Below are 17,141 nucleotides of genomic sequence, written 5' to 3' on the forward strand. Positions count from 1 at the left end.
GTTTGCAATTTTTGACGACTTAAGAGATTATTTTTAATTGCTCCGGGGTCCACACACATGGGCGGGACTATTCACTAGATTAGGACTATACACAGAGATCGCCTACTACAGAACAGGGACCCTAAAGAGGGTCTTCAAGTCCCGAAATGAATAAAAGTAGCATTTTAAAGTTTTTATCAAGGGCTTTACCAAGAAACTTGTAAAAGACAAGAGGAGATTGAGAGATATCTAGAGCAGATTATAATACCTCAACTACCACAGGAGGACTAAGAGAGTCTAGAAGAAGTACCACAGTGGGAGGAAATCTTACTATCAATACATAGTTTGGCCACGGGGAAGGCTGTTGGGTTGGACGGTATACCAACAGAATTCTATGCCAAATGTTTTAGATCATTAAAGGGAATTTTAAGGGATTTATTAACACGTCTTTCAAGATGGACGTCCACCAGGATCATGGGCTGGGGCTAAAATTGTTGTATTCCCTAAGAAAAACAAAGATCCAACAGAATTGGGATCTTACCGCCCGATCACACTCAAACTGCGATTCTAAAATCTATTCAAAATCATTAGCTAGTCAACTGGCACCAATTACACATAAGATAGTATCAAATCGGCAACATGGATTCTTCCCGGCAAGATCCACCACTGATCATGCTCAGGTGGTGATTACTCTCTTTGACATAGCGGAGGCTGCAGGAGACCCTATGGCACTTATTTTATTAGACGCGGAAAAAACTTTGAGATAGGGTCTCCTGGCAGTATCTATGGACGGCAATGTCAAAGAGTGGATTTGGGGAGCAGTTTATAAAGGCTACCCGCATGTTATAGACAAATCCCGAAGCGGTTATGACAAATGGGGAAATGTCAGGGAAAATTAATATAATTAGAGGGACAAGCCAGGTGTCCCCCTGCTCTCCTGAACTATTTGCAATCTTCATTGACCCGTTTATTCGTAGACTAGAAGTCAAATTAGACATTCCTCCAATTAGGACACCAAATGGCAACACTAAGACTTTAGCCTACGCAGATGACATCGCGTTAGTCACAAATGATCCTGGGATAGCCATAAAAGCAATGGAAAAAAAGGTTTAACAATTTGGGGAGATCTCCGGGTATAAATTAATCAAAATAAAACCCAGATAATTATCAACAAAAAAATTTCCTATAGGGACGATCGGATAGTCGAAAGCGCCATGTATTTTGGAGTCAATATGACTTCCAATTTAGATAAATTTGTGAAGATAAACATGGAACAGCTAATGAAAGAAACTGTAAAGAGCCTTCATAGACTGCACAATTTGTACCTAACTATAATAGGTAGATGCGATGCGATTAAAATGTTATTTTTACCCAAATTCTTATATTTTTTAGAACCATATGAGTTTTCCCCACAGATTTTTAAGGACATAGATAATATATTCTCTCGATTTATCTGGGGATACCACAGACCACGCAGAGCACTCAGATACATCTCGCTGCCAAAAAACAGAGGAGGCCTTGCCTTGCCTAATCTCAAAGTCTATTGGTGGACCACGATATTGAAATATAGTAATCCACTAATCACCCCTAATGGAAAGAACGGACAAGAGGGGGTGGTCCCAACACCGCAAGAACTTATACTGGGTAATGAAACAAGCGAACATCTATGGCGACTTCAAAAAAGTGCGCTTTAAAACCTTGAAGGGTATCTATATCGCATGGAATAGTATTCGCAAGCTCCTGGGTATCGGGAGGTTTTCCTACTATACTGTTTTAGACGGAAATAACATTCCAGACATATTTAATGATTCAGTACTGGAAAGATGGCAAAGAACTGGGATTACCCGATGTGGTTGTTTTTATATCTCAACAGGGTTTGAATCATGTGAATACCTAAAAAGCGAATTTGGGCTAGATCATAGAGATTTCTTCAAATATTTACAAGAGTTTTTTTATGAAAAAACGGGGAGGACGCTCCAAATTTCAGAGCAATCAGATAATTGAACTAATCAACAAAAACACGACTTAAGATTGGGGAAATCTACGATAACTTTATCCATATCGTCAGGAAGTGCAGAATTCAGGTTAACTCAAAATGGCAGGACAAACTAGAGATAACGGAGGGGTCTAGTCAGAAATCACACTAACTATCCCAGTCATTGCTTATGTCAACCAATCTACAAGCCCAATATTATAAAACATACTTCCAGCTGTGTTATACACCGAATAAGATTGCTAAATGGGCAACGGGAAAAAGTACGGAATGCCCGCGTTGTGAGCTGCATGAAGCAGATTAGTACATATATTCGCTACATGTGATACACTTGGTCAGATCCGTAGGGAAAACTCCACCTTTCTATCAGAAATTTTTAAAACAAGACTCGAAATTTTAACAAGTGAAAAAATGTTAGGAGTGGATGGGGACATTCGTCCAAAGGGGATACAAGGGCTTATATTTATATCAATGGGCATTTTCAGACTATGTTTGGCCTCGGCTTGGCTGGATCCTAACCCACCACCGTTTCAACAATAGCTGGCGAGATTGCTCGCCACATACAACCTGGAAATATCTATATATAGCATGAAAGGACAGAAATGGAAATAGCTATATATAGCAGGAAAGGACAGAAATAGAAAAAGAATGGGCTCGAAATCTGGGATCCTCTGTTACAATGGTGGATGCAAGGTATTATACCCTAATTGTATTCGGGGAAGGTGGGAATACTCAAGTATATGCTCAGTCATTGTGTAAATTATTTGAAGCTATTGATATGTTTGATTATGTATGTATAGGTAACAATATGCCTGGGAGGGAGGGAGGGAAGGGGGTGGAGAGGGGCTTTTAGGGGAAGTTTGCTTGTAAACAGGGGGAAAATATTTCAATAAAGACTTTAAAAAAAAAACATTTTAAAGCAATACGTGAGCCAAGCAAGATGGCTGCGTAGTCGAAGAGCTCCGGGGACGGTGATGCTCTTTGCAACTATCCGACCACTTATCCGGTGTACCACGATGCTCCAATGCCGGAACAGAGGTCCTGGGACCAGGTGGTGCTGAGCAGCGACACTCCGGGAAAAATCCAACGGCGGAAAGCGGCTAAACTCGAGCGGGCCAGTGGTGGCCTAACATCCGTACAGAAGCCTGGGCCCACAGTACATAGAGGACCAGAACGGTGACAGAGTGGCAACGAGGACGGGCAAGAGTGACCAGAAGCAACAGCACACGCGCGACAACAGCTGAAATGCCAGAAACCGGTCCCGGAAGCTCGTTTCCTTCCCAGTATAAGAATTGGCTTGGTAGTTTGGTTTGCCCTGTTCCCATCATGCACTGGGACAGGAACAGACTAATTTGCATGTAGCCAGGTTATGAGCTGGGATGGTGCAGTGAGCTAAAAAACGGTGATGGATCAAGCCCTGATCTTTGGACTGGGTAAGAGTGGTCTGCTTACTTCAGACACTCTGTTCATCACCACACCCCCCTTTTCTGAACCAACACCTTTTTCTGAATCACACAGCGTGTGCAGCAGAGCCTAGATCTCTCCCCGAAGACTCCGCGATAGCCTGCGGCTGGGGACGTACAGCGGGGGGAGCAGCAGCGTGCAGAGGCCCCAGTGAAACACCGTGAGTACTGACGGATTGCCCGGCAAGAGACGAACATATCCTGTACAAACTGGGTGGGTGATGCAGACAATTATCCTCTCCTGGATCAACCCCCCCCTGTAAAAGAATTTGACGCGGCCGGTGCCAGCCTAGTATCCGGGAAGGAGCCGGGGAACACAGTGGGTAAAAGCCCATAGCGTCGATAGAGAAGCGACGGATTGGGGCAAGTGTTACCTGGCGCTACACTACACACACTGAATCGGTGTGGACTAGGGAACCTGGATCCTTCCCTAGGGGCGACGCAACCAACAGGCCTTATAGTAACAAAGTGGGTGCGGCATACGACTGTCCCCCTCTTGGCTCCTGAACCCCCCCCCCCCCTGTGTGGTGGTGAGAGCGTGGCCGTGGCGGACTGCGCAGAGACTGTCGTTGGACCAGAGGGGGCCTCGGGAGCAGACCAGTGGGGGCAAAAGGCGCACTACGGCGAATACAGGAACTAATGCACACCGTAAAAGTCACGCCAGTTGCAGAGGGAGGCCGCAGATCACGAGGTCTCGGGCCCCCAGTGGAAAAGGTGCTTTCATACATTTCGGCAACGCTCCCCGGCGGCACATCTAAGGATATCAACGCTTCAGCAAGTCACAGGCCCTGTACCCCACAGCGCGACGCATAGCATCCAGTTGAAACACACACCCAGCCGGCGAGGAGGACATGTCTCAGGCAGTACAAGCCAAACTAGACAAATATGCATATGAGAAAGGCTTTCCGCAACTGCCGGAGGGACGCACCTCCTCGGGTAAGGGGTCGGAGGGTGACTATGGCAGCCCTTTCGAGTGTCCAGGCCACGGTGGGAACGATATCGACCGACATTGCTCTGCTGCGTGCGTACTTCCACAAAATGGCGGACAGGGTGAAGGAAGTCGAGATAGTCACTAAATCTTTAGTAACGGATACCGCGGAGATACAGAGAGCAATAACTAGACTGGAGGCGGAAAACATACTGTTGACAGAGAAGCTTGATGATCAGGAAGGGCGCTCCAGAAGGAACAACGTTCGCATTATAGGCATGGAAAGTGAAAGAACCCAACCTATGGATCTATATGTTGAACTGATAAAAACGAGGCTACATCCTAAGGGACTATCGAGTTTTTTCTCGGTGGAAAGAGCTCAGAGGGTCCCGGGCGGAAAATCGAAACCGGGAGCGCCACCCAGACCGGTGCTTGCGAGACTTTTCAATTTCCGGGATAGGGACGCCATCTTGCAAACGGCAAGAGTTTCGCCGCCGATCCGGATCCATAATTCGACAGTGGCCTTTTTCCCGGATTACACAGCAGCGGTCTCACGGCGCAGAAGGAGCTTTCTAGAAGTGAAAAAGGAATTGCGTGCCCAAGAATTGCCCTATTCAATGCTGTTTCCTGCGAGGCTCAGGGTGGTGGCCGAAGGCAAGACATGGTTTTTTGACACTCCGGAAGCAGCTTATGACTGGCTTGAAGGATGGAGACGTGTGGAGAAACCCTGCTGTGGGAACTGGGACCGCCAACGCCGAGAGGCTGAAGACCTACCAAACAGCCAAGAACTGCAGCCACAAAAAACGGACAGCTCGCCGAGATCAGAAGTGGAGAAGAACAGACAAGGGTAAAACTGTGGGCCCACATGGCACTCTGGGAAAAAGCCTCCATAACTCTAATGATGTGACGGTGCCACCTTGGACACTGGACGGACGTCGGCCCTGGAGGGGTGGAAGGACTGGATCCTCCTCCGGACTCTTTACCCCCGTCAAGCAAGTAGTCTGGGTGGGGTTGACATGAAGCACTGCTGAGTTAGGGTGGCAGGCAGTTGTGAGTCCGTTAAGCAGGGAGGCGGGGAGGGAGGATAGCGGGGGGAAGTTTGGTGTTTGTTTTAAGTTGTTTTTGTTTGTATGGGCAATAATAGTGAATCGGAGACTCAAAGGAAAATCAGGTCTTTAATTGAGCTGGATGGGACGCAGTTCCTGATGCCTACGCACTACACACATGGCAGTGAACTCACAGTTTGATAGCGCCCAAGCTGCATCACAAGAGGCGCCAGTCGCCCCCCTCAGGGTTCTGACTTTGAACGTAAGAGGGTTGGGTGATAAGATAAAGAGGGGACTGGTCCTGCAGGCTTTAAAACAGCAGGGCCCCGCGATAGCACTATTACAGGAAACTCACCTCACAGGGGCGACATGCAAGGCGTTAGATAGATGGGGCTATAAAATGCTGGTTCATTCGGAGTTCTCCTCAGGATCCAGGGGGACAGGAGTTCTAGTGAGGAAAACGACCCCACTCATAATTCTGCAGACTAGGATAGATGACCAGGGTAGGTTTGCAGCGCTACACGGCCAATGAGAAGGGAGACTCCTTAATGTCTTGTCAGTCTACATCCCACCTGGACTTTACTTGGTGGTATTCCCGGCGCTCAGCGAGTTCCTTCTCACCCTACCGGAGGGAGACCCGGTCATTGGGGGGGACTTCAACGCAATACTAGACTACACCATAGACAAGTTTCCAGCTCGATCCCAAACACCCGGGCCCTCCCGTTTTCGAAATTTCATTGAGGCAATGGGGCTGGTAGATGTGTGGAGGAACATACACCCTATAGATTGTCAATAAACGTATCACTCCACAGTCCATAACAGTCTATCCCGATTGGATTATTTTTTGATGCTAGGCACTGGACTCCAAAACGTTATAGAAGTGGAAATCAAGCCATGGGGCATTTCAGACCATTCCCCAGTGTTGTTAACCCTCTCCTGTCGGCAGAAATCCCGCCGGCGGATTTACCCTATTTACCCTGGCTATCTCAAGGTTCCAAGTATTTAAAAAGAGCTCCGTAGGGCCATGAAACACTTCTTTGCGGAAAACACAACATCGGTAGCATCGCCGTCCATAGTGTGGGAAGCATACAAAACTGTCCTCGGGGGCCAGGCAATTGCCTCCATTACAGGTCACAAACGGGCAAAACAGAAGGAGCTGCTGGAGTTAGAGTTGGCATTACAAGCAGCCGATGCTGACCACTCAGCGGACCCCTCGCCGGATAAGGCACACACACTGCACCTCAGACAAAAGCAACACAGGGACTACTTACAAAAGCAGACATTGGATAGACTTGCAGTGACAAAGCATAAAATATATGATGTAAGTGACAAAGCGGGTAAAATGTTGGCTGGGCTAGATAGGAGAGAGTCTGGTCCTAGGGGAATACAACAACTATGGACGAGGGAGGGGCGGCTCCACACGCTACCGGAAGACCTTGTGCGCATACTGAGAGTATTTCCGAAAGGTGTATACTCCGACTTTGGAAGTGACGGAGGAAGTGGTGGAGGTTTCACTCGTGAATATAGAGATGCCGGCATTGACACCGGAAGCCTCCTTAGAGTTAGAAGCGGACCTAACAGTGGACGAAGTGCAAATCGCAATTCGTTTGATACAATCGGGTAAAGCAGTGGGACCCAACGGGATCCCAATAGAGTGGTACAAACAAATGTCTGAAACTGTGAGCCCGCATCTATTTGCAATGTATGTCGAGAGCCTGGAAAGGGGAGTTACCGCTGGACCAACGGATAGAGAATAGTAGCAATCCCAAAGCCGGGTAAATCCCCAACCGAATGCACCTCATACCGCCCCATTTCCCTATTAAATGCTGAAGCCAAAATTCTAGCAAAGTTATTAGCGAACAGATTGTTAACCCACCTTGTGCACCTAATAAACCCAGACCAGTCAGGCTTTATGCCCAATAGGAACACGGCCCTAAACCGGAGACGAGTACAAGGGGCACTGCCCGCTTGTAGTGGCTGGAAGTTCCTTTAAATACTTAGGAATCCATATTACGGAAGAGGCAACGGAATTTTTCGCTAAAAACCTGGCGCCACCTCTGGAACGCTTAAAACGCAATGTGACACATTGGGCATCGTTACCCCTTATGCTCCTGGGGAAGGCGGCATTATATAAAATGATGGCTCTGCCGCGATTTCTGTATGTCCTTGACAACACACCCTACCCGGTCCCACCCAGATACTTCAAGCAGATAGCGGCACAAATTTCGATACTTCTTTGGGGCAACCGGCCGGCGCGCATAGCACAGGCGAAATTACACAAAAGCTGGTACGAGGGCGGAATCGCACTCCCAGACATACAATTATACTATTGGGCGGCACAGCTTAAGGTAATCAACCAATAGATTCATGCTCCGCAGGACGTTCCAGCGTATAGGGCAGATAGGGCTCAGTTGGGTACAAATAACTTGCTAGCCGCACTTTACAACAAAGGGTTGACACCGAAATTAGAGGGGCCCACGAAACATACAGCCATGTTATGGTATAAGGCGCAGGCAAAGTTGGGATGGAGCGGGATTATAACTAAACTCACCCCGCTCTTGGACACTCTTAAATTAGGGTACCTGCGACACAGTAAGGGGTTCACGCAATGGGATATGATAGGCATCTCCACGGTCGCGGATTTATGGGACAAAAGGACAGTGTTGCCATTTGCCCAACTTCAGCAACAATATGACCTAGGTCCGACTGAGACATAGGTATGTGCAAGTAAGACATGCCTTACTGGCAGTGATCCCGCCGGATACCGAAGTCCCTGAAGCCTCCCCACTGGAAGACCGGCTATTAACAGATCACATGCATAAACGCGCCACATAACTTACATATAGGAAATTGCTTAATAATCTACCAGACCAGACAGTTACACTAAGGGGCAAATGGGTGACAGAGGTGGGGCACATGGACGACACGGAGTAGCAGGAAGCCCTGGCATCGCCCAGAGAGGTAGGAATCTTCGCCAAGCTGCGGTTAGCGCAACTTAAAATCCTGCATCAAATTTATTACACCAGAACCGTAATACATAAATTGCAAAGGACACAACACCCATACTGCCTTAGAGGATGCGGGGAAGAAGGTACCTTTATACATACCATATGGGAATGCTCAGCGATAGCAGACTACTGGCGCAAGGTATTATATACTATATCTCAGACTGTAGAGGTGTCACTCCTACCGAAACCACATAGATGCTTACTCAATGTATGGGAACCGAATGATCTTTCACGCCACTGACAGATATGGGTCACGTTGGGCCTCATGGTTGCTAAAAGGAATATAGCGCAGAAATGGGGGGCAGCAGAGTTGCCATCCTTGACAGTCTGGTGTAGAGACATGGATCTGCCCATGATCGCAGAACTGACGGTATACGCAACGAGAGGAAGCCCCCGGAAATGGACTAAAGTCTGGGCGGCTTGGAATGCCTTTCGGGGTGACATATGTGATCCACTGCCAGATACTGATACGGATGTTGATATTTCGGATGAGGAATCAGAGTAAAGGAGAGAATGTGGAGAAGTGGGTATTGAGGGAAATGTTACGAGATATACAATGTACTATTGAAATTGTAAGGATACTATTATTGAAACTGTGTAATCTGAACATGCTATACGAGGACCTGATTACTATCACTATTGCCCTATGTGTTACTTAATGACAATAAAAACAATACGTGCTTTTTGAGAAAAAAGCCACTGCATTTCAGTTTGCATTACGGAGTGTGTTGCAAACGGAAGCAATATTTCCCTTTTTCTCTGTGCCCCTCTTGAGAGGATCTTCACATTGCAGAGTTAAAAAAGCCAAGTGGTGTTCCTCTTAGAGGTATTTTCTTTTTCCTTTTACCATAGTCAATCGCACTACATTGCATTCTCACTTTCAGCACATTATACATAGCATTCGGAGTGCATTAACATTCCTAACAGTACCTCAGCATTTTAACTCAACACAACATTTGAGGAAGAAAGTTAAAGACAGCTAAGAGTGTTTCAGATTAATGCTGCCTAGGCCCGAACTAAAAAAAAATGGAGAGCTCTGAGGCAGAATACCGAGATCATATCTCAGAGAGTATCATGGATTATTTGGTGGAGTTCCAGCCAATGAGGACTCCATTTAGCAATTCCGTAAAACATGGCCAAGGAAGAAGTGATGTCCTTTAACAAGCAAGATCTGTGCAGCTGACGCGTTGGCAGTGCAGGTGAATCTGGAATACAGGCAGGTGCCGCACAGACAATAATGCTCACTTGGTAGCACCCTAACAGATTTCAGCCACAAATTCTCTCTTTACTACAGACGCTGAATCTAAAGTCGATACTTTTTGTGAATGATATGTTCCTTAAGGAAATTGTGCATCAAATTAGTCTGTATGCACAACGGTTTAACGGAGCATGGAGGCACTCTGGAACTTCACTGTAGAGACCAACTGTCTACTTCTACCTTACCCGAGGAGTTAGAAAACGTGTAGCATTAGTGCGCACGCGCAAAGTACAGTGTTAATAGTCAACACGGCTAGGGCAACACCAAGCTTTGCATTGGTCTTGAGTAAAGATTGTGGTTAGATTCTGCAACGTATGCAGCATTTCACGGATAACTGCTGCACTGCGCCAGGACCAATGAGACTGAGAGGTGGTTCATAATTTAGCCGGCAGCAGAAAATTTTTCGACCCCATTTCCAGAAATTTATACTCTGGGGAAGAATATAACTGGTGACGAGTGGAGTCTTTTCAAAGGGAAGCTGCTGTTCAGGAAGTAGGCTAAGCAAAGAATCTTGTTACTGCATCAAGTTGTACATGTGAAAGAGCTCCACTGGTTATTTATAATGCCTTGAAGTATATACTGGGAAGGATTCCAGTTTAAACACTGCAGTTGCCCTTCCACATTATGAATTAGTGAAAAGACCGTGGGAGCTTGTGCAGTCACTACTTAAAGGTTGTAACCTTATTTTGCACAACTCCTATATATGTGAGTCTGGATGTTATGCACTGTACAACTCTAGCACTGTGCCTCAGGGTACAGTTTTAAGTCTTTGCAAAGGATTCCCTCAAAAGCAGTAGTTTGCAACAAACTGCTAGTTATCACATTTGCAGACAGGCAGCAGTCACAGTTATCACAATTCACAGCCAGATCATTTCCCTGGTCACAGTTTGGAGCCAGTTTGTACAAAAGCCCAACTGTATACCGGATTACAAATACATGGTTGATACAATTTACCAGCTATTTCACCATATAACTGTAGCTGAGAAACCTGCACATAGTATACAAAATTGGCTGCCCACCTCATCCAGTTGGCAACATACTGGTCTTATGTTGTCTATCCTACTATCACAGAAAAACGAGGTCTTTCCTAAACACTTAGAAGGCTGTTGATAGTCTTACTGCTGTAGAAGCAGTAGCTTTTACTTAATCTGCTGTGGAAGACATTGCAAGATCAGCACGTTACAAACTGCACTCATGTAACAGAAAACATTAATCCATATACAGTTTCATCTCAGAAAGGAGAGGCAGGAAGTCACTGACCCCAGTGCCCTCTCAGCCAGGACTGTGTTGTAGAACTTACTTCCCTTTGTACCACACATAGTACCAAACAAAAGTGAAGCTCTGGGGGAAAGTGACTGAAGTGGAGAATTGAATATTTAAGAATGTACAGATACATACCCTCCACAGCCCATTACTTGACTAGCTATGTAGCCTTTCAAACTGTTGCTAGTTTTCTTCCTAAATTAGCATTGCACCACTATCTTTGACTCCAAATTTATGTTTTGCTAAAAGTACTTATGTTCATTTTTTTAAAGAACCCAAGTAAAATATAAATGAAGTTGAAACTAGTAAATTGCCACAGGTTTCAATGACATGAATACCCACAGATAAAACACTTATGATATGTATATTTTAGTTTCCGCTCTGTGCACATCTACTGCTGTTCAAACTTCATTAGAAATCTTGCTCTTTTCTAACTCCCTTAACATTCAATCATTTCAATCTCTTATGTAAAAATAAATACACAATAAGTAAATAGTTTGCGTTATACTGATTTTTACAGATACATGGAAAACTGCAACCATTAGTTAAGTTCAAGGGGTTCAATCATTTCAGAAAACCAGTTATGCAGAGCCTTTAAAACAATAACATCTGACAACACTTGCACAAAATGTTTGCATGTTTCATTGGGAAAATAATGAAAGTTTCTACCTCAGATCGCTCCACAGTAAATTAATCTGGATAGGTGTACAATCAAATGCAAATTAGGTCGCTGTAGGGATCAGAGAACTTGGTATTAAAGGTTAAACTTCCAACTGTTCCACATGTAAATGAGTTTTTCACACTGAAGGTGGTGTAGTATCTTCGCCAGCCAGGGTACCTGTCAATGACCAAGCCAAAGATTGAGCTTAGTTTTACACGTATTTATTCATCTGTGTGTAACTGCGAACTCAACATTCTAAACCAGCCTTCAATGATTTCCACTCTAACACTTACATCACGGTTCTACATAGTCCCTTAGGAGTCAAAAGGGTTCCATCATTTCTAACTCGCAAGACAATAAATCTATCCCTCTGTTAAATAACAAAACAAAACATTTTTTACAAAATAGACAGACATATACAATTACATTTCTTCAATCAATCTTTTTGGCGCTTTCATTTTTCTTCCTGATCTTGTTCTTGGTAAACTGGAAACGGTCATCACCAATGTCCAAGATGTGCGCCAGCAGTGTAGAGGTAAAAGCAACCAGGGATGGTTCACACCCAGTCTCTTCAACAGAAAGATCTGATGAACGAATAAAGGTCTAAAGTAAAAAGTCTCTGGTAATAGATTACTCAGGGCGCTGGGCAGTCACCATGTGTCCCTTGGTAGGCACGACTTAAAAAGGTTCAGTATCAGATGGAGCATCAGATTTTCTTCTCTGCATCCGTCGTTCAAGCACTAACTCCTTTCCTAAAGATGTTCTTTGCAAGTTGTTTGATCAGCATATACTCTTGTTTTGTTTGTTCACCAAGTCTCTCGAGATTCTTTCTCATCTCTTTCTTCAATTGGTCCATTAAGGCAACTTGGTGTTCATTACTCCCGAACATCAATGTCGCAAGACACACCTGTGGCCGAGTGGTGTGTCGAATGATGAGCTCTCAAGGTAGAATTCAACACAGTTTTCAAATCAAGCTTCTCTAGATAAGCACGCTCCACTACTTTCTTTAGGGTACTCAAACCGCTCAACAAGTCTATTGGCTTGCGGCCAAAAAGGTGAGCTGTTCTACTTCATATTTAAATGCTCAAGAAATCTTTAAACTATTGAAAGGCAGGTCATTGACAGACTTAACTATGGCTGGAACACCCCAAATTGCAAAGATACCATCTAGTCTTTCAATGACTCGTTCTTGGGTAGTAGATAAAAAATCTTCTGTTAAGGGAAATCGTGAATACTTGCCCAGAATCAGCAGCAGGTGATGTCCATTGTGAAGTGGACGCAAAATAATTAAATGGCCATTCTTTCCCATTCATGCTTTGGGAATTCTGACATGGCCAAAATGTGGTGAGCAGCTTTTGTAGAAAGCTAGTTGCAGAGATGCGGGCCTTTAACTCATCAAAATAAGGGAGCCAGACAGTCGGAGCTTTTTATTTTGCAACAATTCCACAATGTCCTTAATGGACCACTTCAATGGTTTTCTGTCGCACTCTCCCAAATCAGAATTCTCAACCCTCACATCATAACTCCTTCCGGAGATATAGACAGTTGATCCTTGACATTTTTGTAATTCACCAACACTGGTGAACTGTTGAGGGTGTTGGTTCCACAACTAATGTGTAAGTATATCCTTCAGCTTTAACAGTTCACTATCATGGCTCGAGGCAGTGATATGGACTAATGAAATAGTAGCTAGTGTGCTTGATTTTAAAATTAAATGAATACAGGCCTCAGCCGTCTTGGAGGGAGTATTGGGACATTGCATAGGTACTTTAGAAAAGTAGACAGCAGGGTTCTGATCTTTCCCTGTATAATGCACAATGGTGTAATTATACCCTTGCAACTGTAGTTCCCCATTCTCCAATGCAATGAGACATTTTGGCCTTTAGATTGCCAAATATAGTCATTAAATCTTGATCTGTTACTAGTGTGAAAGGCTTTCCATACAGGAAGACATGGAAATGTTTACAAACCCATACCATAGCTACGGTTTCTCCTTCAGGTTGTGAGTAAGCACGATCTTTTCAAGTAAAACTTCTATTTGCATATCCCACAATATGCCTTCGAGCGTTGGATGTGCAAGGATAGCACCTAACCCAACAGGGCTCTCGTCAACAACCTGTGTATGAAGCTTGGGAATTAAGTCATTTCTGCAATTCTCAATGGCTTAGTTCTTATAAACCTTTTCTCACATTCATGTGACCAAAGAAATGATATTTTCTCATTAGTCAAGTCTTTTAACAGAGCACTTAAGTGGCAGTCTTGTAGGTATCTGGAATAACTGGCCGTGTTAAGAAATGAACGCACCATAGAAAAATCTTGTTGAGTGTGGGGATCAGCATTTGGCAAGGCTTGTACTTTAACAAGATCTGGTGGCATACCTCCAGCCGAAAAGATATGGCCAAAAAAGTTCCCTATGGAACGCTTGTTCTTCATTCAAAGTCAAACCTTCTTCAGCAAGAGAACGACATACTTGTGTTAGTGCTATAGTACATCATTCATCCCATACCAGACCAGTTTCCCCTGCTTTACAGATCTATGACCTTAAAGCTGTCAAATCTGCCCTGTACGGTTCCGAATTGTGGGGGGAGTTGAAAAGATTAGAGCTCACTTGATCAGAGCACAAATTCATAAGGAACCTAGTGATGCTGCCCAGAGTACCCCAATTTACCAGCTTATGCTAGACATGGGCCAACGTACCATTAGCGACATTGCTAAGTTTTGTCCACTGCTATTCTGGGCCAGAGTAGGGAGGACCCCGGAGCGGTCATTTTCTACATAAGCTATGGCAGAGATCACCCGCTTAGATGTTTTAAACAAGGTGGGGTGGCTGAGGAACATAAGAACAATGTTACTTACCTGTAAACAGGTGGTTCTCCAGTATTGGTGTCTTTCATAGATTCACATGCTTGAATATTCCCCGTCGTCGAAGTGGGAGTCCCACGGTAAATAAAATAGCAATAATGCTAAATATATATAATATATAAGTACATATAATACATGATAAAGAATAGGAAACATAATAGAAACCTCCAAAAACTATTCCTACATAGGAAAGCATGGTAAAGAGAAAAAAACTACTTGTAACAGTGTCATTATGTTAGTCCAAATTACAGCTAATCAGGCGCCAGCACCCTCTAGAACCTTCTCCTCAGAAGCTCAAGCCCTCAGATTTTCGTAGCTCAAGTAACAAAGAGCGCATGAGGAGAAGAGAGCCTCTGAGGGGAGGAGGGTGGGTCGCATGTGAATCTATGAAAGACACCAATACTGGAGAACCACCTGTTTACAGGTAAGTAACAATTGTTCTTCTCCAGTATTAGGGGTGTCTTTCATAGATTCACATGCTTGAATAGAATAGAAAGCAGTAACCTCCGACAACTGAGATTGCTAGGTAAATATATGGAAGAAAACCAAGACAGTAGCAGGATAATACAGTCATGTTACACATCATAGCAATCACAGTAAAACATCAAGGAGGGGGGGAACAGAGGCTCACCTTAATGAAACAGAAGGCGAAGGACTGCCTGTCCCACTGCGATATCCGCTTCATTGATGGCATCCAAACAGTAATGCTTGGTGAAAGTGTGCCTGCTGGACCATGTCGCTGCATGGCAAATCTGATAAAGGCACACCAGCAAACAAGGCGGTGGATGAAGACATTGCCCTCATAGAATGAGCCCTCACTGAAGACTGCAATGGTTTACCAGCTTCTCGGTGGCAGAAGGCAATGGCTGAGGAAAGCCATCGAGCAATAGTTGGCTTGGAAACTGGATGTCCCTTACGCAAACGTCCGTAGGCGATGAACAGCTGGTCGGACTTGCGGAAGGAGGCAGTTCTGGCAATGTAAAATTTAAGGCATTGTTTGATGTCCAAAGAATGCAAGCGCTGCTCCGCCGGAGACTTTGGGTCCGGAAAGAAAGTTCTCAGGAACACAGGCTCATTCAAATGAAAGTCTGTCGGTACTTTAGGTAGGAAAGAGGGGTTGGTGTGGAGCGCCACTCCGTTAGGCCTGAACTGAAGGTAAGGAGGCTTGATAGTGAAAGCGTGTAGATCGCTCACACGACCAGATGAGGTCAAAGCCAAAAGAAGCGCAACCTTCCAGGTGAGGAATTTAATATCCGTTTTATGGATAGGTTCAAATGGTGACTTCATAAGTTGGGATAGTACAACATTGAGATGCCAAGATGAAGGAGGGCGCCGAACAGGTGGGAACTTGCGAAAAAGTCCTTTGAAGAATTGTCGTATGATTCTGGTCGAGCAGAGGAAAGAAGAGCCATTGTGTCTGAAGCGAGATATAGCAGCTAAGAAAACTCTCAGGGTAAAATGAGAGTCCTGACTGAGCAAGGCTTAAGAAGAATGGAAGAAGCTGCTCTGGAGTGGAATGGATGGGATGGACATTGGCTGAAACACCAATGGCAGAATCTCTTCCACTTGAGTTTATAAGTCTTGATGGTAGACTGAGCCCTAGCTTGAGCCAGGATGTCTCTGCATTCCTGAGAAGTTCAAATCTGCGAATTCAAGGTACTCAGGTTGCATGCCCACAATTTTAGCATGGAGGTGTCCGGATGGCACACTAGGCATCTGTCCATTGATAGTAGATCTGGACGAGGGCGCAGAGGAATGGGCTTGCATTGGGACAACAGAAGCAGTTCTGAAAACCATGCCTGCCTGGGCCAACGAGGTGCGATCAACAGGATGTGGCAAGGCTGTCTCCGCATCTTCCACAGCACCAGCGGTATTAATGGAATCGGCGGAAAAGCGTAAGCGAATAGATCGCACCAGTCTATCAAAAGGGCATTCCCGCACGACCCGGGGTGGGGATGCCAACTTGCATAAGACGGGCATTTCCGATTCTCCGGTGTTGCAAAGTGGTCTAGATCTGGGTGACCCCACTGGTGAAAGACAAGATCTAGAGTCTGCTAGTGCAGTTCCCATTCGTGCGTTGAGGAAGTGGACCTGCTAAGAGAGTCCGCCAAAATGTTGGACACGCCCGGAAGGTGGACGGCTGTCAAGGTGATCTGGTGGCGGAGAGCCCAATCCCAGATCGACTGGGCCAAGTGAGACAGATGAGGAGACTTGGTTCCTCCCTGTTTGTTCACGTAGTGCATACTGGTGGTATTGTCCGTTTGGATCAGCACTGACTCCCCGTGAACTACTGGGAGGAATGATTTGAGCGCTAGGAATATCGCCATCAACTCCAGCCTGTTGATATGCCACTTGCGCTGGGGCGGAGTCCATTTGCCCTTGATGGATAGGCCCTGGAGATGAGCGCCCCACCCCTCCAGGGAGGAGTCTGTCATCAGAGTGAGATCTGGTGCGTGAACGAGAAAGGACGTTCCCATTTCCAGATTTGTAGGTTGTGCCCACCAAAGCAAGCTCTGTCTCATGCGGGTTGTCACTGCGACAAGGTCGTTGAAGGACCCGGAGACCTGACGCCACTGTAAGTCCAGTTCTTCCTGAATGGGACAGGCGCGCAACCTGCAATTTGGGATCAGTGCGATGCAAGATGAAGCCATTCCCAAGAATGACTTTAACGTTCAAACAG

The 17,141-nt window shown here is 45.3% G+C and overlaps 1 protein-coding gene across 7 annotated transcripts in view; it reads right to left on the reverse strand.

Annotated features, from left to right (window-relative positions):
* ELAVL2 (ELAV like RNA binding protein 2) overlaps nt 1–17,141 on the reverse strand; it is a 661,451-nt gene that overhangs the window by 547,458 nt on the left and 96,852 nt on the right. For 5 of the 7 annotated variants that reach the window (XM_086962109.1, XM_086962108.1, XM_086962115.1 and 2 more), the window contains exon 3: nt 11,608–11,776. The exons of the other annotated variants lie outside the window; for them this stretch is intronic. The gene's annotated coding sequence lies outside the window, so the exon portion shown is untranslated. The remainder of the gene's footprint in view (nt 1–11,607; nt 11,777–17,141) is intronic. 7 annotated transcript variants of the gene reach the window in all.

This window comes from Lissotriton vulgaris, chromosome 3_1, assembly GCF_964263255.1.
Source record: "Lissotriton vulgaris chromosome 3_1, aLisVul1.2, whole genome shotgun sequence".
Classification (NCBI taxonomy): domain Eukaryota; kingdom Metazoa; phylum Chordata; class Amphibia; order Caudata; family Salamandridae; genus Lissotriton; species Lissotriton vulgaris.